Source organism: Globicephala melas, chromosome 20, assembly GCF_963455315.2.
Source record: "Globicephala melas chromosome 20, mGloMel1.2, whole genome shotgun sequence".
Taxonomy (NCBI): Eukaryota; Metazoa; Chordata; class Mammalia; order Artiodactyla; family Delphinidae; genus Globicephala; species Globicephala melas.
This window is the reverse complement of record NC_083333.1, coordinates 48,934,980-48,960,873: the sequence shown is the minus strand read 5'-3', so window position 1 is coordinate 48,960,873 and position 25,894 is coordinate 48,934,980. Positions and strand designations below refer to the sequence as shown.

Sequence of the window (25,894 nt, the reverse complement as noted above, 5' to 3'; positions counted from 1 at the left end):
AAGTTTGTGGCAGGCTTGGTTCAAGAACTCAGATCTTCCGATGGCTCAGTCTAGAACTCATTCTACTCCACCGCCTACAGTCCCCCAGCTGCCCCAGGACACGTGCACCACTGGGGCGCCATTTTCAGGACGGCAGCACGAGACTTGGGTGATAGCATCTTCAGCAAAGACCTTTCCTCGATCTGAAGCTGCTTCCCAATTCCAAAAAGTACACGGTGCTCTGCTGAATGCCAAGATTAGATTTTACATGCAAGATCACTTCAAAGGCTAAATTTAAATTATTCTCCTTTATTATACAGCAAGTCTTCTGTGAAAGCTTATTTCATCCACTCTCTCTTGGAAGGAGATTATAGTCATGCTCTGTTGCTTTAAGCACATACCATTTCCCCAGCGATTAGGTAACTGAATCCACTGCATTTATTGGGCTTGGTTCCTGCCAGCACCAGGAAGATGGGGAAAAAATGCAAATGCCAATGTTTCCCAAAGTTAAAAGAACACCACCACACACTCTTTTTATCAGGTCTTGCTTCTCCTCTTTGATCAGCCGTCAGAAACTATCTTCCCTCGGCGGTCAGGACTGAGCAGCGTCAGGGCACACTCTCTGCCAATGACAGGTGGTAATAGAGAGGGTGCGAGCCCCAGCCCCGGCAGGCGGCCCTGCCTCTGATAATGGCCAAAGCACTGAGGTGATAACCGTTCGTAAACACTCCGACAGTCGGTGACTCCATACATCAGCAAAGAGGGCCAGATAATCCTGAGCTCTCCTGACCAGACAAAGGCCCCTGGCCAGCCCGCTGGGATTTCTATGTGTGGCAAGGGTCACTCCTGGTTCCTGGATGTCATCAGCCAAGTTTGGCTTTGATTTATCTCTTGCCTAACTGGAGGGTAGATTCCTGGTGCCGGGGTAATGGGCAGCGTCTATAAATGCATCTCCCCAAGAAGAGGCCCACCTTGGGAGTGCGTTGCTGGGGATCAGCCTGTCAGGTGGGACTCAGGGACGGGGAGCTGCCCTATACCACCTTCTCTCTCCATCAGGTAGGGTCAGGCGGTGGGTCTGGGGAGCCAGGCGCTGGGCAGTGGGGGAGAGGTGCTCTGAGTGTCAGCCCTCTAAGGGCCTGGGCTGTGCCAGTGTTGCCCTAGAGCCCACACTCAACCGGCATCAGCCACGACTCAAAGGTGCCCAGTCCCCAAGGACACACAAGGAATGAAGACACACAGTGGACTGCTGATTCCAGTGCCCACTCACTAAGTGATGTGAGGCAAGTCCCTCCATCTCCTTTTTCCATCTCTGAAGTACAGTTGGTAACTCTCTGCCCTGTCTCAAAGGAGGGAAGAGATTAAGCGAGGTTCCTGCCGGGAGTCTGAGTTCTCCTCTAGCGCCACCCCACTCTTAGTTGACAAGATCAAGAGCTACAGCACCAGCGTTCCTGGTCTGCCTGGGGTCTGCCTGGGAAGTCTATGCTTAGTAATTTCCAGAACAGGAGATCAACAATAAAATGTGGGCACTCCTCCACCCTGTGCGCTCAGGGCCGGGGCGGCAACTTTTTATTTTATTTTATTTTTTATGGACAGAGATGTCCCAGAGCCTGGGGAAGGGAAGAGAATGATCTCACTTCACAGGAGCAGGGTGCCTGCCTCTAGAAAGGCGCTCAGTCAAGGATTGTACGTACTGTGTTTAGAGGTCAGGGCAGGTAAGCTGACAGCAGGGCCAAGAGGTGTATCAGAAGCCAAAGCAGGAAGAAAACGAAACAATCCAGCAAGACGTTATGGCAAGAAGCGTGCAGGTAAGAGGCCCTGTCCATGAGAGAGGGTAAAGGCCAGGGGAGTACGTAATATTGTAAGGGACAGAGTGACAGTATACAGGAGAAAAGGATCATGAGCTAGTGTTATAGTGGAGAATGGAAACAGAAACACAGGCTCTAACACATATTACTTGTATGCGTATAGCTCTGGGCAAGCCCTTTACCTTTCTGAGCCTCTGATTCCTCATCCATAAAAATGGAAAAACGATACAATCTTATAGGGGTGTTACGGGGTTTGCATTAGATAAATAGCATATAGTGAGTGCTCTGCACATAAGGGGTAATGCTCGTGTATATGTTAATAATAACAAATACGTACAACTTTATACCACTTGAAGCGTCATCATAAATGCTGACTATCACAGTGATCCTGAAAGGCGAGATGGGCACCACTCCAATTTACGGGAGAGGAGCTGGAAGCGCAGAGAGATTCAGTGGCTTGCTCAAAGTCTCCAGGTGACAGATCTGGAACACAAGCTCCTAACTGTCATCTTGGAGATCATTCTATCAGCTGCATCTGGAGCTGCATCTGGAGAACTGTTATGGGGAGAAATCACCTCCATCTTTCCTAACTTGCTCTGAGAACTCCTGTCACCTTCAACCACGGCCTTTTAAACATCTTTCCCACACCCAACCAGCCCAAGTTTCTTGGAGTATCCTGGTAACGCCGATGAGTCATCCTGTCGGATGGCACACAGGAGAAAAGAAAAATTGATAGAAGATCTAATCTGTTCTCTCTCAGCACGGGCACTGCGAGGAAGCTGTGAGTACGAGGCTGGGGATACAAAAAGTGCTCAGCAAAGGAGCATTTGATCATTTCGACAGTCCTGAGAGGTCACAGAGAGCACACAATCAGTGGTCCTGCTTATAGTGCTAGAGGGAGTCCCAGCAGAGGCCCAGCGATGCCCCCCTTCCTGCCCATCCTTCCACCCCTGCCAGTGCAGATGAGGGCAGCAAAGGCGCTCACGGGGTCCCCTCGTCTTGGAGGGAGAAAAGGGCTGCAGGTGTGTGCGTGTGCCAGCAGGGGCTGGGGTTAGAGGCTAAGCCCTCGGAGAGTGAGGTCACCTCTGGGCTCTTAGGCAACTGCGCATCTTGTCAGCGTGATCGGCACCGCTATCATTCATCTGGCCAGCCTAGAGACACTCCATCAGATGGGCTGGCCCTTTGAGCCCCATTACAGGGGAAAGGGTCAGTTTCAAGGGGGAGAAGACACTTAGTGCAGGTTGCTTGCAAAGCACAAAGTATATGTACTTAGCAAAAAACATCTTTAGCTGAAGCAATGCTCTGCTGTTTACCAAGCCCTCTCACGTTTATGATTTCGGTTAACTCACACATTCATCAAATATGGATTAGTGTCCACTGTGATATGAGTCAGGCCCCGTGCGGAGGGATGGGAATACAAAGTGAGAAAGAAAAAAAAAAAGCTCAAGGTCCACAAAACTCTGGGAAGCAGCAATGGTCACCATTTTACAGATCTGCATTTTTCTGAGACTGAGGGACGTGAGACAACTTAAGGTCACCGGTCCTAAGTGCGACAGTCTTCCCATGATGCTCCCTGGGGACCCCTTCCTTCAGGGCTGCCTGCCACCCCACTATTCTCTGAATATATTTTCTAAGATTCAGTTCAGGTCTCATTGGCTCAACAAAACCTTGTTATAATGATAATCTAAGTTATCATGAGCACTCTTCTACAAAGTCTGACTGTTCGCGAAGTTCTTCACCTCTTGGGATGAAGCTGGTGAAAGTTATAAACTTACCCCCAAAATGTGTATTGGCAAACATGAAATGATACGAACAGTTTCAGGGTGCTGAGGGATGCCTCCGAAGCCCATCCTCAGATCCCAGGTTAGTGAGATCAGTGTCCTGGTGTTCTCCCCACACTGCCTTCTATGATTCTCATGATCTGCTCTTCAACCTAGTTTAGAAGCTGCTTTAGGGCATGGATTCCTCCACAAGCCGTAAGTCTGTAATAAGCACCGGACTTTGTGCATTGTGCTTGCTCCAAACATGTTTATTGACTGATTATGAACATCTGAGAAATCTGACAGTCACTCTGGAGTCAGTACCCTTTGGGTGCATTGCCCCAGAGACTAAACATCTAGGGCCAGGACTGGGAGGCGGAGATGGAGGAAAGCAGAAAACGGAGCTAAAATTAAATAAGAGGAAGGAGACAAATTGTAAGTGAGCAGAAAACAATGTTGCGATATCATTCTACTACCCCCTGGAGACTTATTTTACAGGTGAGATTCTGGGAATTGGAAGAACCCGAACAATCTGCCTCGGATGACACAGAGAGCCAGGTTCATACAGGTGAGCTTCCCGAATCCTGCTTCCCAGCTTGGCATCCTGCATTACACTCTCTCCCCAGAGGAGAAATGGGTCAGGTTCTCGGGTTTCACGAACGCATTAAAGGCATGCCATGACAGCTGGCGAGCCAGCAAGCTCCAGGGGGAGGTGAGTGGCACACGTGCTCTGTCTTTTGTGCACCACCGTCAAGGGGCAGGGAAGCCCAGCGGTGGAGGCAGCGTGGGGGAGGTGGGATGTTCCTCTGAGCTGATAGCGTCTAATCACACCCTCGCTATTTAGGAGATTGTGGCTCAGCCTCCGCTTTGCATCCATTAGATTCAGCCCAGGGTTTGGATGCTGATGAGAGCCTGTCGATCAGATTTCCAGCCACCAGGGAGGCCAGGTACCAAGAGCAAAACTTGTCATTAAACAATGCTCTTCAAGACAGAAGCCTTCCTGGGTGAGAGTTTGTGATGATAACGATGGCCACGATAACTAAGAAATGATCCCAGGCACGATGAGCGCGGCCATTGGAGAGGGTCCCCACCTGATCTGCAAACTAGGTCACCAAACTGAGCTTGAGACTGGTGCTTTCTCTGTGCTTACATGAACAGGTTGCTTCATATCAGCACAGGCTGAGGACATTAGCTTTGTGGTTATTAGATGTGGCCACAGGCATGTTTCACTGTCTCAACATGTGCTATGTCATGGCTAACAGACGTGGGAGAGGGAGGCTGAGAGCATATGAGGACCCCATCTGTCCCTCTCAATCCTTTACGTTGGTTCCCAAGATAACAGTAACCCACATCCACAGACGTAGTACAGAGCAAAGAGGCCTAGACCCCAGCAATCTTTTATGACTCCGACTATCTAATGCTCACCAAACTTGTGACCGTGTACCATGTTTGTCCCATAGTCATCCGTTTGGCTGCGGGGTTTAGATTCGGTGGTTAGGTAATTAAAGGATCTACTATTCCAGTTCAGAAGTAAACTTAGCAATAGAAAGGAAAGGTACCAGCGAAGTACAGAAACACCCTTAGCTAATGGTGGCAAGCGAGGAGATGCTGGCGAGCCAGATGTGGTGATGCCACATCTGTCCTCACAGGCCCTCGGGGCCACTAGTGGGAAGGAATTAGTCACTGTTCATCAGAGGTCCATGAACAGACTACCATGTGGGGCACGTCAAAGGCACCTGAGACAGGGAAGAGAAATTCAACAGTAACTGAGACACTAAGAATTTATGTGCTATTTAAAATAGTCATTTTGACAACGATTTTAACTGCAATATATGATCACAACTCATACTTTAAAGCTTAGGATATAGATTACAAATCCAGACATCCAGGCTATAATTGGAATTCTCCCATTAACTTTTCTGGTTACTCTAGGTCTTAATTTCCCCACTTACCACATGGAGAATAAATGAGCAACTCTCATTTAAGGGGTTTGCTAATAGTTTCAATGTAATGAACAGTAATACACTAACAGAGCAATGGTGACATGATGTCTGAGGTTCCTAGGGTATCCAAGGGTACCAGATTTCATTTTCTATGAACCAGTTCCATAAGCAAGCAGCCACCCTGTAAAGGAGTCTTGGCTGGAGGAAGCAAGGAAGGATTCTCTCGTGGAGACTTTGGTGGAAGCGTGATGCTGCTGACACCTTGATTTTGAACTTCTGGCCCCCAGAAATATGAGAGAATAAATTTCTGTTGTTCTAAGTTACCAAGTTTGTAGTAATTTGTTACGGCAGCCCTAGGAAAATGATACACCTATAAAACAGGGAAATGAATGTTTGCCTTCCAGGGCTGTCATGAGCATCTGATCAGATAGGACATGAAAGAGTGCTTTGTAAAACTGCACGGGGCCACTCCAACATAGAGGACTACCCCAGGGTTCTGTGAGCAGCTCTTCTTAGGGGCAGTGGGATTCTGTGACAGGCTTAGAAAGTGAGTAGGGACACCTCTAGGCCAGAAGACAAGCAGCTTGAGGAGGATACTGGGTGGGAAAAAGTCACATCAGCTCCCAGTCTGGGCAACTCCATCGTGAAAGCTGAGTGGTTCTGTGTCATTACATAGCCAGAGCCTTTGATAGGGAGTTACAGCACCTACGTTGGGTATGTATCCTCCACTTCTCTGAGGATGACTGCAGAGGGCCCAGGAGAGCAGGGGAGGTGGTGTCTTAGCTCTGAGGTCAGGTCCCTCACATCCCCTGATCTCCCCACATCAGAGGGATAGGACATTTCTGTTCCCTAAATTCTTTAATGAATAAACAGAATCGTACTCAACACAGGTAAGGATGAAATGAAATAGGCTGTTGCTAATGGGAATATTATTGTTATAAACTATCTAAAGGGCAATTTGGCAAGATGGATAAAGAGCCTTTTAAAAACATGAAGGGCCACTTCTAGGAGCCTAACCCAACCTAACCCTAATCTAAGATGCCAACAGCCTTCATGCATAAAGATGCTCACTGCTACTTGAATGCAGCCTTACAATAGGGTATTTGTTAAGTAAACTATGCTTCGTAGCGGCAGTAGAATATTAGGTAGTCTTGGAAAATGATACTTATAACAGGAGAAATTCTATAAGAGATGATGTTAAATTATTTGGGATTAACAGACATACACTATTATATATAAAATAGATAAACAACAAGGACCTACTGTATAGCACAGGGAACTCTACTCAGTATCTTGTAATAACCTACAATGGAAAAGAATCTGAAAAAGAATACATATGTATATATAAAAATATGTAAATTTATATATACATATATAACTGAATCACTTTGCTGTACACTTGAAACATTGTAAATGAGCTATACTTCAATTTTTAAAAAAATAAAACAAAATTGTACAGTTAGTATTACTGAACAATGTAAAGAAAGCATTAAAAAAAAAACATTTTAGGGCTTCCCTGGTGGCGCAGTGGTTGAGGGTCCGCCTGCCGATGCAGGGGATGCGTGTTCGTGCCCCGGTCCGGGAAGATCCCACATGCCGCGGGGCGGCTGGGCCCGTGAGCCATGGCTGCTGAGCCTGCGCGTCTGGAGCCTGTGCTCCGCAACCGGAGAGGCCACAACAGTGAGAGGCCCGCGTACCGCAAAAAACAAACAAACAAAAACATTTTAAAAGAGTCATGACAAAATGTTATTAACCACGGTTGCCTCTGGGCAGTTGGGTTATATGCAACTCTCCTGTTACTTTAAACCTTTCTATTTGTTTCTTATAACTTCCGTAATCAGCATAAAGCAAACCAACAAATACTAAGAAAAAACTGGAGAGAAAAAAATGCCTATGGCAGCAACAGTCATGCTTGGACCTGGATCACAGCTGAGCCTGTGAAAAGCATTGGAGGGGAAGCCCTGACTCTGCTGAGCTGACTCCCTTGCCAAGCTCTGTGCTTGACTCAGCCAGGGCAGGTGAGCCTGTGGCTCCAGGGCCCATATTTGACTTTCCTCCCAGTGGCCGTGGTTGGCTGCATGCGATGTTGACCCATCCCTGTGTACATTTGGCATATTTCTTATTAATTCATATCAGGAATGTGCACCAACTTGTGTGTGAAAAATGGCAGAAACAATTCCACCTCTGTACAAATTTCATACATCAGATCAGAGAGGGCAGGTAGAGCAACTCTGGAAGGAGCCGATTTTTACATCAAGTCCCTTTACCTGTCACCTTTGTCCCCACCCTGCCCTGCCCCCCACACTCCCACTATCCTTTGGATAAACAGGACACAGCTTCCTAGGAGACACCCTTCCATGACTGTCAAGGAAGGTCTGAGCCCCTTGCACATCATTAGGAGGTCACTGAGCAGGGCCCTGCCTCTTGCCTGGGAGCCCAAGAAATCAGTCATCACTGCAGGTCCCAGGGGAGTTACCACTGGCTTCACACTCAGACCAGACCCGAAGGTGCCTCAAACAGGAGAGCTTTCTGAGTCAGGTGGACATGGGCATTTCCCAGACAGGATCCCAGAGACCCTTTCCTCCTCTGCTTGAAACGTGGCACCATCAAGATTTCTCGCCGTCTAGGTGAGCAGAGAAGAATCATTTTGCAGCTAGGCTAACCCTCGGCATGTTTGGCCTGCTTCTGAGGGTGGAGAGGAAGTTTACACACAGCCCTCTGTCATAGGATTTCTATGGTAAGGCTCAGAATACACTGCAAGACAAACGGTATCCTCGGAAACCTAACAGCTCCTTGAATGGAAAAACTTCACGGAACTGTTCTCTCTCCAGACAGGTAAGCGCACAAACTAGGTTTTCCAGGACAGTCCCGATTCCACATAATTAGTTCTGTGATCAGATCAGGTATCAGGAAAGGCAAGAGAACGGACATTTGTCAAGTGTCTGTTTTGATCCAGGCATAGCTACTTCACGTGCATTACCCCATAGGAATCACCCCAACATGTCTGATGTTGGTATCAACATTCCCATTTTACAGATCAAGAAACTGAGGCAGAGAGACCTCACATTTTTGCTCAAGATGACAATATCAAGGGTATGGTCAGGATTCTGATTCTAGGTTCATCTGCCTCCAAAGCCTGTACTTTCCCCATGAAAATCCAGGCTGAATTTTGATTTTGAAAATATGGCTGCAGAACCAGAAGGGGGTTTTCAGCTCAGTCTTCCCAGTCTCGAATTATAAAGTGGTTCTTGCCATTCAGCTGTGGTGGGGTGGGGGCAGCAACCCAACTTAAACCCTGTGTTTGTCTTGAAAGAGATTACAGTGCTCCACAAATAGGCCAAATTTGAGGCTCTCAACTGAGGAGAACTTTGAAGTCTGAAACCTGGGGCTAAGATGTCCTGTTTTTATTAATTAAAGAAGATGTTTCAAAACCATCAGATGCATCACAACTGGATTTCAGATGTGAAACCCAGTATACACATAGACGAGCATGGCTCGCCCTTTTGGGTTGTTTTCGCTCCTCCCTGAGGATCTGCATTTCCTCAGATGAGAGTGCTCTGCTTCCCGGTCTGGCTGAGGCGAATGGAGGCCCAACTTTGCAGGCCTGGGCCCTGCTGGCCTCAGGAGTTTTCAAAGGCCAGAGAGGGATGAGTGGGCAAAGTGGGTCCTGCTGCCATTTGCTCCTCTAAGCCCCCGGGGCAGTGGCTGTGGGGAAAGGGAGGGCCACCCTGTGCCGAAGGAGGGTCCACCCTGTGCCGAAGGAGGGTCCTGGGTGTGCGTACGGGCCCCAGAGCTGACTGGTTTGATACCCCGCCCATTTCTGGTTTTATTACTGGTAGACCCCTAACTCTGTGGCCTTGAAAATGGCGCCCCCAGCTTGGGCAACAGGCATTTCCATCTGTAACGTGTGGTCAGCCTTCTACCAGTCTCTGCCACCAAAACCCATCAGTACTGACTCCACGGGGTAAACCTGAACCAGATTTTCCGCCGCAGGCATCTTGCGATGAAGATCTGGGCCTGGCCTGCCATTCTGACGTGGGGTCTATTATATAACAGGATCTCTACGTTCCAGGCCCTTCCAAAGAAGTTGTTCGGCAGAGACTTGGCCTCAGGGCCTGCAAGGAGGAAGATGAAAACCAGCACTGTTTGGACAGTGCGGGACCCCCACTGGAGCTGGGGTGCCTGGGGATGCTTTCCATCGGGCGTGGAGGTTGAGGTTGGTGGAGGACAACCCACGCTAGGGAAGGCAGCGGGCGGGGAGGTCTGAGCACAAAAATGAAAGCAAGGATGTTCCTCACGTGGGGCTGTGAGTCAACGCCACTGGAGCAGGAAGTCTCTCATGAAGAATAACAGCTCACATAATTCCGCAGAATCACTGCATATTTTCACACAGTTATTTCACTTTGATTCTAGGATCACAGCAATTTGTACCGTAGGCAGGACAGACACTGTCGACTCCTTTTTACAGATGAGGATACTGAGGGTCAGGGAGGGTCTATGACTTGCCTCAGTCACCTTAGTTTCTTGCCTCACAGGGTAGCTGTGGAACCATCTGTGAAGGTCCTCAGTGGACAGACCAACACACTTCAGAAATATCATCGTGGCTGCCTGCGGTGGGCACAGAAGTGGGATCACAGCGTGGACTGGTGACCCACCTTGCTGAAAGCCTGGCTAGTGCTTTGCTTGGGTCCCTTGTCCTACAGGGACCTCCTTGACTTCTGGCCTCATTTCCTGGCCTGGCAGCCATGGGGGAGGGGGTGGGGCTCAGCTTGGTATCACTTGAATTTACCACACAAGGTGTGTTTGGGGCTTGTTCTGCACCTGAAACAGTGGGGTGCCCGGGAACTGTCATTTCCTGCCTTGACATGTCCAAGTATTTGTTTAACCCTGGCTGGTGACACTGACTAGCCGCCCAGGCATGGAAACAAAGGAGGATGTAGGGAAAAGTTGAGCCGCTGCAGGAACACACAGGGGGGAGCACCGAGGCATACAAATCTTCACAATGAAGATAATCCCTTACACTCACACTGCCTTACCCCTCACAAGGTGCTTTCACAGGCCTTTCTCCCCTTAATCCTCACAACACCCCTAGGGAGGAAGGCAAGGCAACTATTGCTAGTCCCTGTTTCACAGCTGACGAAGTAAGTGCAGGGAGTTAAGTGGGGGGCAGAGCGTAGACAGGGGAAGCCCATCCTGTGCTCCACGCCTGTGCTACTCAAAGTGCGGGCCCCCAACCAGCAGCAGCAGGAAGCCCATTAGAAATGGAGCCTCTCAGGCCCCACCCGAGAGGTGAATGAATCGGGATCTTCGTTTAAGTCGGATCCGCAGGGGATCCGTGTGCGCAATAAAGCCGGAGACCGCTGCTGACACGCCCTCCCCTCCCCTTGCCCTGTCCCACCAAACGTTCTTAGAGCATGCTTAGAGAAGCACCTTAGAGATGCTTCTATCTACTCATTTCAGACAAGGAAATTGGTCCAGGGAGGGGACGGGTCCTGGCCCCCGACGGCAGCAGGAATAGACAGAACCTTGATCTTGCTAATCAGTCCTGGGTCCCTTACATCCAGCTGACATTCAACTGGTACCTCCTTTGCCTTTCCATCCCCCTCCACACCCCACAGGTCACCCCTCAGACCACCCTCATCTGCCAGTCACTCAGCCTCTCCCCTTGGTTCCAGCCTTGTGCTAAGTGTTGACACAAGTTCTAAGGTCCGGGGTTAAAGCAAACAGAGAAGTTCATACCTCGTGCTAAGTCTAGGAGCCGAGTAGAGGGGTGTGTGTGTGTGTGTGTGTGCGCGCGTCAGGTGGGGAGGGCCAATGCTTGGGTTGTCTCTGCCCTTTCCCCTCCAGCCTTCTTGCCTACAGGAGAAGGCTGGGGAACTCTTGCTTGCCTGTGAAGGAGATTCTGCTTAGGCTTTGTAAAATGCCCACTTCATTAGTTAAGTGTGAAAATGTCCAAAAACTGTGTTAATCTGCTTATAATTTCCCCTCCACTCACTGGTCACACTCTGTGCCAAGTCTGGCACCTGGGTAAAGTGATTCGTATGCCGTGGCTGGAGCTTGGGGCCAGGATTTCCCCTCCTTTTCCTCTGCTTCTGCTCCACTGGGGCCAATCAGGATGTTATTCATTTCCCTAGTTGAGAAGCAAGTTCAAAAAGGCCAGCACAGCCTCCTCTACCCCTTCCCTGTGTAAGCAATGCCAATCCCTCCCACGAGGAGGAAGCGACATATTTTGTTTCTGCTACACTCACGCAAAGAGCAGGTTTACAGAGTTAGCCCAGAACGAGTGTGTTCGCGTGTTTGCTGAAACCTATCTTTTTATCTTTGGACCTAGGGTACACAATGAACTAGAGGAAGAGCAGAGTCATCCATAAGGGGGGGAGAGAGAGAGAGAGAGAGAGAGAGAGAGAGAGAGAGAGAGGGAGCGCCAAGGCGCCAAGAGGCCCTTAGGAGGGGCCTGGATACCTCCTAAGGTATCCGTGTCAGACAGACACGGCCCTGTCATCTAACCGTGAGTTAGAGCTAACAGCTGAACGGAAGAATTAATTTCTCATTGTGCTTCATTTGAGTTTTAGAAATGCCTTCAGGGTAGAAAAGTTACTAGAATAGCTTTCTCATATGTCTCAGACTGTTAAAAAAAAAAAGGTAAATAAATAAAAACGAAGTCATCTTTCTTATATAAATACCTACCAAACAACTCAATGAACTTGCAAACTCACCAAAACCCTCCCGGGCAAGTCATTAATGAAGAGGCCTGGATATGAGCTCTATCATCATCTTCTAATGTAGGAGGTGACTCTCCTGCTCTCGAGTCAAGATGGGTGGTGGTACATCCCAGACTGGGTGAACCACCCCTCCTTCTCCTACCCCTGCCCGCGGTGTCTATCTTCAAGGCCCGAGTTGCTTGTACCCTTTGAATCTAGCTGCAATCTCTTCTCTTCACCTTATATCTTATTTTTTAAAGCATTGCGAGATGGGGCTGGGGGTCAGATCCTTTAGACAGACAAGGTGCTTATAAGGTCGACGAATTCTGCTGGTAGAAAGAGTACGTGGTAAGAGTGGGAAACTAAATACTAGCTTTGGCTCTGGTCTGTTCTGTGTGACCTTGTGCAGGTCACTCAGCCTCCAGGCACCTCAGTTTTCTCTACTGGAAAAGAGCAATAATAATGCTAGCTATTCTGGCTAGTTATTCGTAATTCTCAAAGTTATGTGAAGATTCAAATGACAGGGTACGAGATAGAACCTTCAAGATTACGATGTGTAATCTGCATGCAAAGTACTGATTTTGCCCTGAGAAGCCAGATGGCCCTAGGCTGGTGCTTTCACCACTTCCCTCCAGCTCCTTTGAGACATAAGGAGGATGTCTAAACGGTGTGGCTTCCTGTGGCATGGGAACATCCACATAGCTTAGCTCGCTGCTCATTTCTAAACCGGGAATGTGAAAGTCACCAGTAACGTCTTTACTGTAGCTTTCGTGTTGCACAAGATCCTCCACTGCTGCCCTCCAGGATCAAACAGGCTCCCCCTGAAGTTGTTCTGATGTCCCAGAGATACCTGAGAGCCAAGAGCCTGCAGCACAGATCTTGCCATATAATAGGTGCCCAGTAAATATTTATTGAATGAATGGATGAAAGAACAAGACTTCGTTATCTTTCAGTCTGAAGTATGTACGTGTCATGGGTATGAAGGGAGCTCCTAAGGGCATTTCTCAGCCACCCTCCTACCTCCAGGCAGCATCAGTCTTTCATTTTAAAATAACTACAAAAAGAAGAGGTCCCCACGCTCCTTAGAGGGACACTCCCGAGTTCTCTACCTCAGCAGGTACCTTCTGCCTGCAATATTAGCATAAGTCTAATTAATATCTCTATTTATCCTGGAAAGATAATGTCCCAAAGCCAATTGCTTAGGAAAGATGATCTATCTTGACTGTTCATTAAAGACAATGTTTGAATTTTATAGATTTGCAATTTCACACAAGGGGTGCAGGCCCTCTGAACAACTTCTATGCCTAATAAATACCTATGGTAGAGTCAAAGGCCTTATTTACAAAGACGCTCCAGAGAATAGACGTTTTAAACATACCTCATGAATTTCACTGCTGGGACAGTGAGTGGTCTTAGCTCCTAAACATACAAATGGGTAGAGTCAGCTCCTGCCATGGCAGTAACTTTAAAATCTCTTCTTTGTCTACATGTGGTGTCTCTTCCAAACTACTTTAATAGTCAGCTTTTTAACATATGGTGGGTTTTTTTGTTTTTTTTTTTCATGCTGGATTACATTCAGTTCCATTATTCCACAAAGTGGAATAGGCAATGAGACTGTCTACACCAGAGGGCAGTGAGGGTGTTCCAGTCTAAATGCTTTCAGAGAAGTAGCGCTAGATCAATTATCTGTCTAAACGCAGGATTTCCACTGGATTCCCGAATACTCAGACAGTTGTTCAAAAACTCTCCATTAGATCAGTGGGTTAGCATTTCCATTTCCACACATTTGAGGAGTTCTACCAGTCACAGTGGCTCATAACTAACTCCAGGGGTTCTCCAGAGCCTTAGGTCAGAATTTGTGTGTAGGGTGGGAGGGTGGAGGTATGGCTGGTGGAGTCACAAAGAGCCCCAGGTTATGACGGAAGAACCTTCGGCCTGGAGCATCATTCTCAGACTTCCCTAATGAGAAGAATCACCAGGGTGCTTATTGAAAAACAGATTCTCAGGCCCGTCTCCAAGGTGTCCTAATAATAGAGTGGTTCTGGGATAGCGTCTGATTCTGACCTGGGAATTTTGGGAACCACGGTTCTAGAGCAGCCGGTGCTCAAATCTAGTCTTAAGAATCTCTCAAGATTGAAAAAGCATGCGACTGTCCCCCCATGACCGTGGTAGCTCAGTTACAACCATGTGGCAACTCAGATGCTATAAAGGAAAGCTGAGTGCGTCGGGAAGTTGCAGACTGCTCCCACTCTTTCCCAGTTTCCTCTGATTCTCCTCCTCCCTCTCTGACCACCCCCAAAGCCTCTCCCAAGGCCTTGCTCGGCCCCTTCTGCTTCTCAAATTTTGGCGCTTCTAGGGGTTTCACCCTTAACCCTCTTCCTTCTCTGCACACTGCACCTGGGTGAGCTTATCAGCTCTTAGTCACAACTATCATGGACATGTGACTTGACTTCCAAACTGCACTTCTAACTCGGTTCTCTCTTGGCCTCCAGGGCCATTTGTGTCAGACTAAACACGTTCCCCAGGCACCTCCAAGTCATGTCCAAAACCAATCCATTACCTTACAGCTCCAAAGTGTGTTCCTCCTTCTCTAGTCCCTAAACCAATGGCCACACTGTCTTCTTGGTGCCCTCTGCCAGACCCCTCCTTTCCCTCATCCCATTCTCAGAGCCAGCTGGTCAGGAAGTCCGGTGGATCTGACTTCTCAAACTCCTTTTAAAAAATAAATAAGTAAATAAATAAATAATTTTGGGGGGCTGCACCGCGAGGCTTGCGGGATCTTGGTTCCCTGACCAGGGATTGAACCTGGGCCCCAACAGCGAAAGCACCAAGTCCTAACCACTGGATCGCCAGGGAATTCCCTTCTTAAACCCTCTTGAATCTGTCTCCTCCTCCATAGCCACTGAGTTCAGTTCTCACAGGGTCATTCCAACAACTTGACACTGGTCTTCCTGCTGCTCAGTAGACCTTCCCCCTTCTCTTCATTCTTCTTAGTGCCACCAGAGTGATCTTCTCTACAATGCAAATCTGAGTATCTGCCTCATCTAGCCTCAGGATAAAGCCCAATCTCCTTAGCACCACTGTCATCACCTGGCCCTGGCCGGCTCTCCACACCCTCCACACCATACTCGCCCTGGCGCTTTGCCCCCTGTGCCACTGAAGCTGCGGCTCCCTCTGCCTGGGATGTGCTTCCCTGGCTAAGTCCTATTTATCCTTGAAGACTCAGATCAGCTGGGGAGTCCAGCGCTCTCCTTCTGGGGCTGATTCAGGTTTTCCAGCAGGCACCACAGCACCCTGGGCTTCCCCTCCCGAGAGCCCACATGTAGTCAATTCCACAACAGACCCTTACCGGGGGTCTATTACGGTCCAGCTACTGTGCTGAGCGCTGGGAGTTTTGGTAAAGGTGACAGGCTACAAAAAAGAACAATAAAGTATTTTCTGGTCTATCTTCTCACTAGACTGTACGTTCCTGGAGGGCAGCATCTGCTTCTTCTTCTTCTTTTTGGGACTTCGTTGCTGCACGTGGGCTTTCTCTAGTTGTGGCATGCGGGCTTCTTATTGCAGTGGCTTCTATTGTTGCGGAGCACAGGCTCTAGGCGCACGGGCTTCAGTAGTTGTGGCTCGTGGGTTCTAGAGCGCAGGTTCAGTAGTTGTGGCGCACGGGCTTAGTTGCTCCGCGGCATGTGGGATCTTCCTGGACCAGGGCTCGAACCCGTGTCCCCTGTGTTGGCAGGTGGATTCTTAACCATTGCGCCACCAGGGAAGCCATTCTTTTTAAAAAAGATCTCTGTATCCTAAACGCACAGCACGGTGCCTCAGTTCCTGGCACCCAGCAGGAAGGAAAGAGGGAGGGAAGAAACTGAGGCTGTTTAACCTGGAGAAGAGGTTCAGAGAGCTGAGATTCTAGAACTCAAACATTTGAAGAGCAGTTTTACAGAAAAGGGAATAGACGTGTGTGTGGTGTGTGTGTGTGTGTGTGTGTGTGTGTGTGTGTGTGTCTCACCAGGGGGCAACACAGGACACAGAGGGAGAAGACAATATGCTGCCACGTCTCAGACCAACACGAGAAGAGGTGCCAGCCAACACACAAGCTGCCGCCTGCAGCTGACACGACACGAGGCTCGACCCCAGCCTGAGCTCCTCCGGGAAGCCCTCCTGGAGTCACCTGCAGGGAACGGTCCTCCTGCTGCATCCCCACAGCACACGCACACCCTCCGTGGTGGGACTGTGGTCAAGTGAGCTGTTTCCATGTCTTTCAACAGCACTGTGAGTGTTTTGTCTTATTTTTGTATTCAGAGCCCAACAGAGGTAGAATGGGAAATGGTGAAAGGCTCAGACTTCTAGGGCCCTTCTTCTGTCATTTATAATAGTTGTATAAGTTGGGGAACTTAGTTATCTCTCCTGGTTCAACTTATACATCTATAAAATGGGAATAATTAAAAACAGTAAGGCTTAAACAAACGTGCCTTATACACAATACATGCTTAAAGGGACCACTATCCCACCGATTGTCACAACGACCCTGCATTATTCCGTTCTTCTGAGAAGTTCTTCTGTTTCAGAAAGAAGCTGAGGTATAAAGACACTCTGTACTAGGCCACAGAGCTGGACCTCGGGGCCAGGATTTGAGACATCTCATACAGTATTCCTTTCAGGCACTACAAAAACACTCTCTCCCTGATTTTTCAATCATACTAAAATGATCTGACAATAAAAGGAAGCACTGTCTTCTCCAAGGGAATGCAAATATTCTTTGTGAATGACATCACCTCTTCCAAAGGAATTATCTTACCAAGCAGGGGAGAAGCTCAGAGCTCACACAGCCTCTAGCATAGGGCTCCACATCCCCGTCACTGGACTCTACAGACCAAAGCAACGATCCCTCGACTTCAAAGAGGACTGTGGTGTTACAGCCCTGTCACCTTCTCAATTCCTGCCAAATGCTGAGAAAGCGTGGCGCTCAGGTGCCCGATCAAACCACCCCCCTTGGCCTCACGATTCACCAACCTCCACACACCAGTGACCTTCCCCTTCATTCCAGCCATTCGCTCACCTGGATCTTGCAATTGGCACTTGTAGTATTTGAAGCAAGAAACCCCACATTTTGATCGTGAAACTTCCTATTTGTCTCTCCCTCACACTTCCTCATTTCTACCAATGATGATTTTCAACTTCACCGAGACTGCCAGCCTCTGGAGCCCTCCACAATATTCCAAGCCACCAGCTCCCTCCTGCTGGCAGTTCTTCACCATCCATCCCAGCTCACAGGTCCAAGAACACTCTCACCGAGCCCCCGTCACCCCCCCTCCTGGTCTATACGCCCCCCCGCTTTGCCAGACGCATCCGGGATGGTCCAGGCAACCATCGAACTTCTCTGCTCCTGGGCTGCTGAGCTGTGCTGGAGAAAAACCATACACTTGTGTCATCTGGCGCCATGACAAATTTATCAGCCAGGCCCTCCTTGTTCCTCAATCTTTTTTTTTTTTTTTTTCCTATTTGTTCCTGGTCAGTTTCCTCCTGTATTTTCCCCCTCTTCTCAAGCTCCCCAAACCTGTCACAGCTCTCTCCCTCATTCTCAGCAAATGACCTGCCAACTCACTGCCTTTGGGATTTCCTTTTTAGTTCTTTCTTTTAAAGATTCAAAAGTCCATGCATCTTAAAAGCAACCTGGTATGGAGTGACAAGCCCAAAACACAGCCCCTGAAGAATCGTCCAGCCAGCCAGTCAGGCAGAGCAGAAGCGGAGTCTCCTCCGGAACGAGAAAGCGGGAGCGGGGGGTGGCGGCTGGGAACAAGAGAACCGCTCTTCCCGCCTTTCCTTTCCCACTGAATACGTTCTGGAGAGTTTTTCATTTTGCCCTTGTCACTTCTATTCTTCATCAGCAGGCTGGTGCTGTGTGAGGCTGAGTGCCATCCTAAGGTGGAAGGAAAGATGATGACAGAAGGCGGGTGAGCCCCTGCCCCAGGCGGACGGTTTATAATCCAGATTACCCTGTGGCGCCTCCAAATGAGAAGGGACACAGCAGTAATCATTCCTGAGAGATTTGCATGCACATGCGCGCGCACGCGCGTGTGTGTATCCATTTCAGAGTCATCCCAGGAGTCAGAAAATACCTGTCCGCAGTGGCAGACAAGGGGCTAGAATGTTGCCTCAACTGCTCGCCATGGTGGCCAAGTGCCTTGATGACCCGGCCCTGCTCACTCCTCCAGACTCATCGCTCCCCCCGCTCCCTTGTTCCTTGTGCTAAGCATAATGAACTTCTTCTTCTTCCTCCAGTGGATTGCTCCCTCTCACCTCTGGGCCTTCACATCTTCCCCCTGATGACAGCTTAAACAGAGCTTTTTCTGAGCCTTCCCTGACCCTCTATAGGTTAGCTCCAATGCCCCTCCTGTGTGCTTCCCACAGCAGAGACCCCTGAACCTACCTTATCACACACACTCCATGGGCACTGCTGGTTTGTCTGTTTTCCCTTCTACAATATAAGCCCACGAGGGTGGAGAGATCATCCGTCTTGCTCTTTACCGTATCCTCAAAACTTAGGGCCCACATTCCTAACGTCTTGATACCGATCCCTGAGAATCAAGGGTTCTAGAGGATAACAGAACACTAATATCAGTGCACAGAGGGAAGAAAGTCCCAGTGGAAATAACGCTGGGCCTAAAGGGGGAACCAGTCTCAACCAGAAGACCCAGAGTCGACCGTTGCTCGTTTCATGGTGCAATGGCTCCAACTTTCAGCTCAGGGTCTTGGATGAACAGGCCCATGTCTCTGACAAAGCAGAATAAACTGGTAAGAGGTTGGCCCTTTAAGACCCAGGGGATTTGATGTCAAAGGATGACGTAGGCGGGTGAACTCAGGTTCCTCTGTGTAAAGAGGGTTCCTGTGTTCCAGCTCCTTGTGGGTTATCGACGAGCCTCTCTCAGACTGGATCGCGGGCTCTTTGGGATCAGAGTTGGGTGCTGGTCTGGTCTGCACCCTCAGCCTGCTCTCCAGGCCCCTGGCCCCCGTCTCCTGGTCTCTGATTTGTCTTAGCCCACCCAGGACCTTCTTGCCAACCAGATTTCACCAGGCCATCTATAGCCGAGTCTGTATCCAGCCAGGCGCCCCGTCCTGCTAGAATGACCTGACTTCACCAACCAGGCACCAGACGAAGCACTGGACTTTGTGGCAGGAAGAGAAAGCGGGGAGGGGTACGAACAGCGACGGTGCCCCGTGGCGGCTGCAGAGCTGAGTCGAGCGAAGAACACCGCCACAGATTTGCTTCTCTCGTTCCAGGCAAAATGCCCGACTGGCGCTGTTTTCAGAGAAGTTAAGCTGCTTTTGACTTAGACTGAGGATAATCACAAGTTCCCGGAGGATCACGCTGAGGAGGGAACTGTCAGGAGAGACATGTGATCACGCTGAGACCTGGGAGAGGAACGGCAGTGGGATGTCTGTCCAGCTGTCTGTCCTGCCGTCCAGCTGTCTGGCACAAACCCCTGCATACGCTTCCTCCAACAGTGCTTCTCACCTGGGGCGACACATCAGAATCCACTGGGGAGCTTTTCAAATATACGGAGGTGCGAGCCCCGTCCCAGATCATAATCTGAATCTCTGGGGCATAAGATTGGGGCCTGGGCATCTTTATCTTTGAAAAGCTCCCCTAACCCTGACCCTCACCTTCACCCTAACCCTAACCCAGGTGACTCTGAGGCACTCCCTGTTGCCATAAACCACGGCCAGGTCTCTACTGCTGTCTAAGTCAGTGCGTCTGCCTGAGACCATTACTACGTAGAGAGCAGGGCACACACCTGCATAATTCTCTCTGCTCAGACGCCACCCTGGTGCCATTTCCAACATGAAGCTGCATGAAGGGGCTGTGCTTCTGCTCCAGATGACATTTGTAGAAACACTACCGTCCCCACCCTGCATGGCAACAGCCTTGGCCAATGTGCCCATGAAGGCACACATGGACTGACGGAGGGATCTGGTGCCAAACCTCCACAAACCAACCCTCCTCCGTGGCCCAGCAAGCTGGGAAACTAGGGTGGGGTGGCTCAGAAGAGGTCACTTACTAGAGTATGAAGGAATATTCTCCTTTTCCTTCAGAAGAAAAATTTCTTCATACAGTGCATGGAGGAGAACCTCTAGCCCTCCACGGCATTCATTTCTGTAGTGTGCTGTTGACTGCTGTATGCCCAGAACTGCAACAGAGGTGATCAACACACGCTTGCTAAGTGAATGAGCAACAGAGACCCCTTCATCTTGGGCTCTCTGGCCCAGTGAGGGAGGAGGCACGGGGTAACTCGGCAGTTGGGAGATTCCTCAGCGGCGATACTGCCCCACTCACTCTGCCTGAGAATCGAGAACGAAACATTTTTAAGAACCAAGCTCTGAACCACCACCCTAAGTTCATGATTTCCATCATGGCCAACTGCCTGTCTACACGTCATAATAACTTTTCTGTCCATTGCTGCTAAAAAGGCACTTTCTAGGACACCTACATTCCTTAACACTAAAATATTGTGTTATTCCTATTTGGAAATTGTTTTCCAAATCATCCCTGAAAGGGAATGTCCACTTGTGTCTCACTGGTGGCTGCTAAGTTTAAGATATTTGGGGTACTACAGAGAATGGTCCTTAATATCTAGGTGGATCTGAGAGGGCAGAGTATAGGCCCAATGATCACCACTTCCCAGAACCTGTCTCTGGGTGCTGAATCTCAGGCTACGGGGGCAGCACGGGAAGAACAGTCATGACTCTGGATCAAGTGTGATTTCCTGGGTTCAGTGATAGGACTGCTGGCCTCCTGAAGGACGGCAGAACCGTGTGGTGAAAAGAGCACTGGGCTTGGAGTCAGGAGGCCTTGGGTCCATCACCAACTAGCTGAGTGTCACTGCACAAACCTCTCACCCCTGTAAGCTTCAGTGTCCTCCGGCGTGAAATACCTGCCCTCCCTACTTGAAGCATTGTTGAAAGGATCGAATAAAATAGGAAGTGTATATGCACGCGTTCTCCCTGTAAACCCTAAAGTGGTATCTTTTGAGAAATCCCCGGCCCTCGTCTGAGGACCTGCCCGCCCAGCAAGCCTCTCCTGACTCTCTCCCATGTCCCTTAGCCCCCGGGGTGGAGCTGGCGTCCTTCCGGCTCCTCACAGAGGCAGACCTCTCTTCTTTGTTTCAAAAAAGCTCCAGCTTTGACTCTGGTGCCATGAGACTAAACGGCCCCTCACCCCTCCTTCTCCAATTCCTGTCCCTCCATCACACCCCCCACTCCTCAAAGATTTTAGCTCCTGGTTGGTTCACTGCCACTCTCTCCATCACGCATCCTGTCATAAGTCACACAGATGGTCCTTCCAACAACTTGGCCTCTCAGTTCCTGAACTTCACTTGTAGTTTACCTCCATCACTCAGTCTCAGCCGTTTCTTTGATATAATTAACTGCAAACACTGTCACACTCTCAAAATCAAATATCCCACTCTGACCATCACCTCCTGTCTTTCTGGGTCTCTCCCTCTAGTACCCCAGCTCCAACAATCCTTCAACACCCCTCCAAGGTCTATAATCTGCTGGTTCCACTTGCTTTTCATCGCCCCTTGGTCCCCTCTGTCCTCTCCTCCCACACGTGTGCTGTTATACTCACGCCCTCGGATGAATATAAGAGTGCCCCTCTCTCCCTCTGCTATACTCGCCTGGTGAAACCACGATCTTGTTAAACCCACTCTCCACTTACTCCCTGGCCCCATGCAATTACTCATAGCTGGAAAAAAAAGCTCACTGTGTTAACCGGTCTTACGTTTAACTTGATGATCACTACCTTCAAATGGGCCTCTAACGCTGCCCTCTAATCATATTTCCTTGGTCCATCTGCTCTCCACTCTCTTGACTGATGCCTTCATATTTGCTCCTCTAGCCTCAAACCTCCAATACCTTCTCCATCCTTCTCACCTTCAGCTGAGGACGTATTATGACTTTGCCAAGAAAACGGAAGCAATGAGAAGGGAACTGAAAGTCCCTCTGCTGTATCTATCCACCTACCTCCATCTGAGTGTATGTGCTCACTCATCAAGGCCAATCCCCCCACCTGTGCGCTAGAGCCCGTATCCTCTTGCCATCATTCTGCTAGTTTTTCTTCCATGAAGAGAAAGGAAGACCCGGGCTTCCCTGGTGGAGCAGTGGTTAAGAATCCACCTGCCGGTGCAGGGGACATGGGTTCGAGCCCTGGTCAGGGAAGATCCCACATGCCACGAAGCAACTAAGCCCGTGCACCACGACTATTGAGCCTGTGCTCTAGAGCCCGCGAGCCACAACTACTGAGCCCGCGTGCTACAACTACTGAAGCCCGTGTGCCTAGAGCCCATGCTCCGCGACAAGAGAAACCAGAGACAAGAGAAACCGCAATGAGAAGCCCGCGCACCGCAACGAAGAGCAGCCCCCGCTCGCCGCAACTAGAGAAAAGCCCGCGCGCAGCAACGAAGACCCAATGCAGCCAAAAATAAATTAATTAAATAAATAAATTAAAAAAAAAGGAAGACACTCTTGACCCTCCTCCCTCCTATAGCTGCCTCCCCATTTCTGTCCTTCCCTTAAAATTCCTTGAAAGAGAGGTCTGGACTTGCTGTCTACAAGATCCTTCCTCCCATTCTCTCTTCGAACCCACTCAATCAGGGTGTTGCCCCCATCTCTCCACTGAAAAGGCTCTTCCACAGGCGCAACCTCCACGTTAGCATCCCATGGCTGCCTCTCAGTTATCATCCGACCTGACCGCTCAGCAGGTCAGGTGTGCATTTGATGCGGTTGATCCTTCTCTCCCCTTGGCTTTGACAGCACACTCACCTAGTTTTCCCCCCATCTTTCTAGCAGCTACTTTCAGTTGCTTTTGCTGACTCTTTTACTCTCCCCCTCAACCTCTAAATGTTGAAATGCCCAAGTTTACATGCAAAGCCACGGTCTGGTCAAGGAAGGATTACAGGGCAAGGGAAGCCCTCGTCTGAGCTCCTTCCCCGTCTTCCCACTGTATCCTTATCACCGGGGGCTGAAGGGTGCCAGTGCCTGAGCGCTCTCCCTCACTGCACCAAAACCTCTTCTTCGTTAGCGCTGCAGGTGTGACCTGGGGATGAAGGGGAGGCGGACACTGGAGGTGAGGCAGTAAAACAGACCGAGGGCAAGGGCAGCGGCCACTGTTGAATCAGTATTCAGGCTGAGAGCTGCGGCCCACGACGGTTGCCAGCCATCAGTTTCTGCAACCTCCACCGAACAACCTTCCCAGGAGGTCACGTGTTGCTTCTTGAATAGGCTGATTGAGTAACAGAGTCCAAGAGAACATGAGAAAATGGGAGAATCAGACAGGTTTTTGCAACCTTTCTTTTTTAAACCAAGATGTCAAGCTGTGGCTCACTGAGAAACTGAATACGAAGACGGACGTGACTGCCACGAAGGAGAGAAACAAGAGTTCATTTTATTTGTTATTTTTCCTTTTTTTGGGGGGGGGTGTGTGGGTAAGGGCACCAGACAGGCTTCCCATTTGAGGACTGGTAAGGATTTGCTTTGGGACACTGAAAAAAAAATAACTTTTCTCAGTGTCACAGGGGAAAAGGCATTCTTCCTGGGAAATGGAAAAGGCATTAGTCAGGGTGAGGGCAGAAGGATCTACTCCCACACGGGCCTGATTTGCCAGAGCCAATGGTGTCGGGCTGCCTCCTACCCCTGGGAGGGGCCTTCTCCTTTCAGGCTGGGCTTAGCTTAACTCACAGCTCAAAAGCCCCTACCTCCACTCAACAACAATGCCAGAAAAACATCTGCTACCCCTAACTCTCCACTTCCCAAAAGAAATGATTAAAAAGTTAGAGAAACACTTCCATATGGAAGAATCCACTCCCAACAGGTCACCACAAAGATACTTCAAACACAATAAGACAGGAAGGGCTAAAAAAAGCAGAGAAGTTCACAGAACCCACACAATCTTTTATACAGGAAAAAAAAAAAAAAGCCACCCTGGTAACTTTACACAGTTCAGAACACCATTTGGCAGTTAAGTATGTCCTTAATCTGCTCAATTTGCTTATTATAGTAAAGGGTTTGAAGAATTTGAGAGTGGTGGCCAAAAATACTGCCATAATCTCTATTCCTAAAGTAAACTCACAAAGTGAATTAACTTCTTCAACTGAAATATTTCAAAGGTGAAAGTCTCTCCCCTCCCCCGCCCCACCTTCCGACATAGAGACTGGCCACAGGGAAGACACGGTCACTTAAAATCAGAAGCACGTTATTCATCCAACAAACATTCATTGGGCATCTAAATCAAACAAGGTCCAGGACTAGTCACCGGGATACAAAATGAAGCATGACATTCAACCTACCTTTGAGATGCTTACACCACAGAAGGGATGCTGCAGTTTCCAAATCAGAACTCAGACCTTCCAGAGGAGAAGGGATCGAATGCAAGCAGCAGGGGGAGAAGGTAGACAGCCCTGGCTTTGGAGTCACACTGATCTAGCTGCTTAAACCTTAGCCCCGCCGTGGCTGTGTGATACTGGACGGGCCCTCACTGAGCCTCGGCTTCCTTCACTATAAAACAGGGTTAGAACTAGTTTCCTTGCAGGGATGATATAATGATTAACAGAAACATACACAGGCACGCCACTGACTGTTGATACGAGGGAGACTTTTTCTGTCTCTAAAGCCCTGTGACGCGCCAAAAGGCTTCGGCTAAGAACCTTGTGGATCTATAAGGCCAGAGGAGAAGGAGTGGACAAAGAATGACTTTTAACGAGTGAAAGCAAAAAAGAAAAAGGAAAAAAATAACACCACAACCACCAAACAAAAAAGAAATTCCACCGATACTCAGTTTAGGTGGACTAGAGATGGTCATTTTCTTTGGAGAGAAACAAAACCAGAGGCAGCTCACGCGGAGCTTGGCAGGATGACGAGGGGGCACTCTGCTGCTCTGAAGGGAAGACGGGGATGGGAGGCGCTGGGCAGAGCCGGGCCTCCTTTCCAGGAGGCTGCGAGCTGACTTCTTTGACCACCTCCCCTGGGCCTTAAATTGCTTCCTGAGGCGAGGACCTGGCTAATGGTTTATTTACAACGGGAAGAAGCAATTACCTTGGAGAACACGGAGTCATATACCCCCCATCAGCCAGGAACACGGGCACTCTCCACCAATAACCCCGAAGATATACGGAGCAGCGACTGCCCCCATTTAAAGACACGGCCACCGCTCTCCTCCCCACGCCACCCCGGTGAGGTGACTGAGAATCAAGTATGAGAAGGGGAGCCCGGGGAAGCAGGACCAGGCTTTGAGGTGGGGAAGTATAAAGTCATTTTTGGTTCTGCCGCTGCCTTTTTGTGTGATGTTGGGCCTTTTTGGTGAGACCCTTGCCCTCTCTGGGCAAAAAGACATGACACATTCATGCCCCAAATCTAGCTTCCCCCAAAGAATGCCATCGGTAACGTTAAAACAAACAAAAAATCCTTGTGGGTGAGTGGAACGAAGCGCTATGACGAAGTCCTCAGGCCTGGGAGCGTGGGCAAGCCAGGCTTGGAATGAACGCATTGCACCTTGAAACTAGAAGGCGAGATGACCTGCTAGGGAAAAACTGGCAAGGCTGCCGCCAGGGTAGCTTACCTGCGGGGTGGGCATAGGTGGGTAGGGTTTCTAGCAAGCCCCAGAGAGAACAGGAGGAAAGCTGGAAGCTCTCTACGGGAGGAGGCTGACAAAGACAATG

The 25,894-nt window shown here is 49.4% G+C and overlaps 1 protein-coding gene across 3 annotated transcripts in view; it reads right to left on the bottom strand.

The window, feature by feature from the left end:
* Nucleotides 1-25,894, bottom strand: part of BCAS3 (BCAS3 microtubule associated cell migration factor) — a 573,053-nt gene that overhangs the window by 23,692 nt on the left and 523,467 nt on the right. The gene's annotated exons all lie outside the window — the stretch shown is intronic.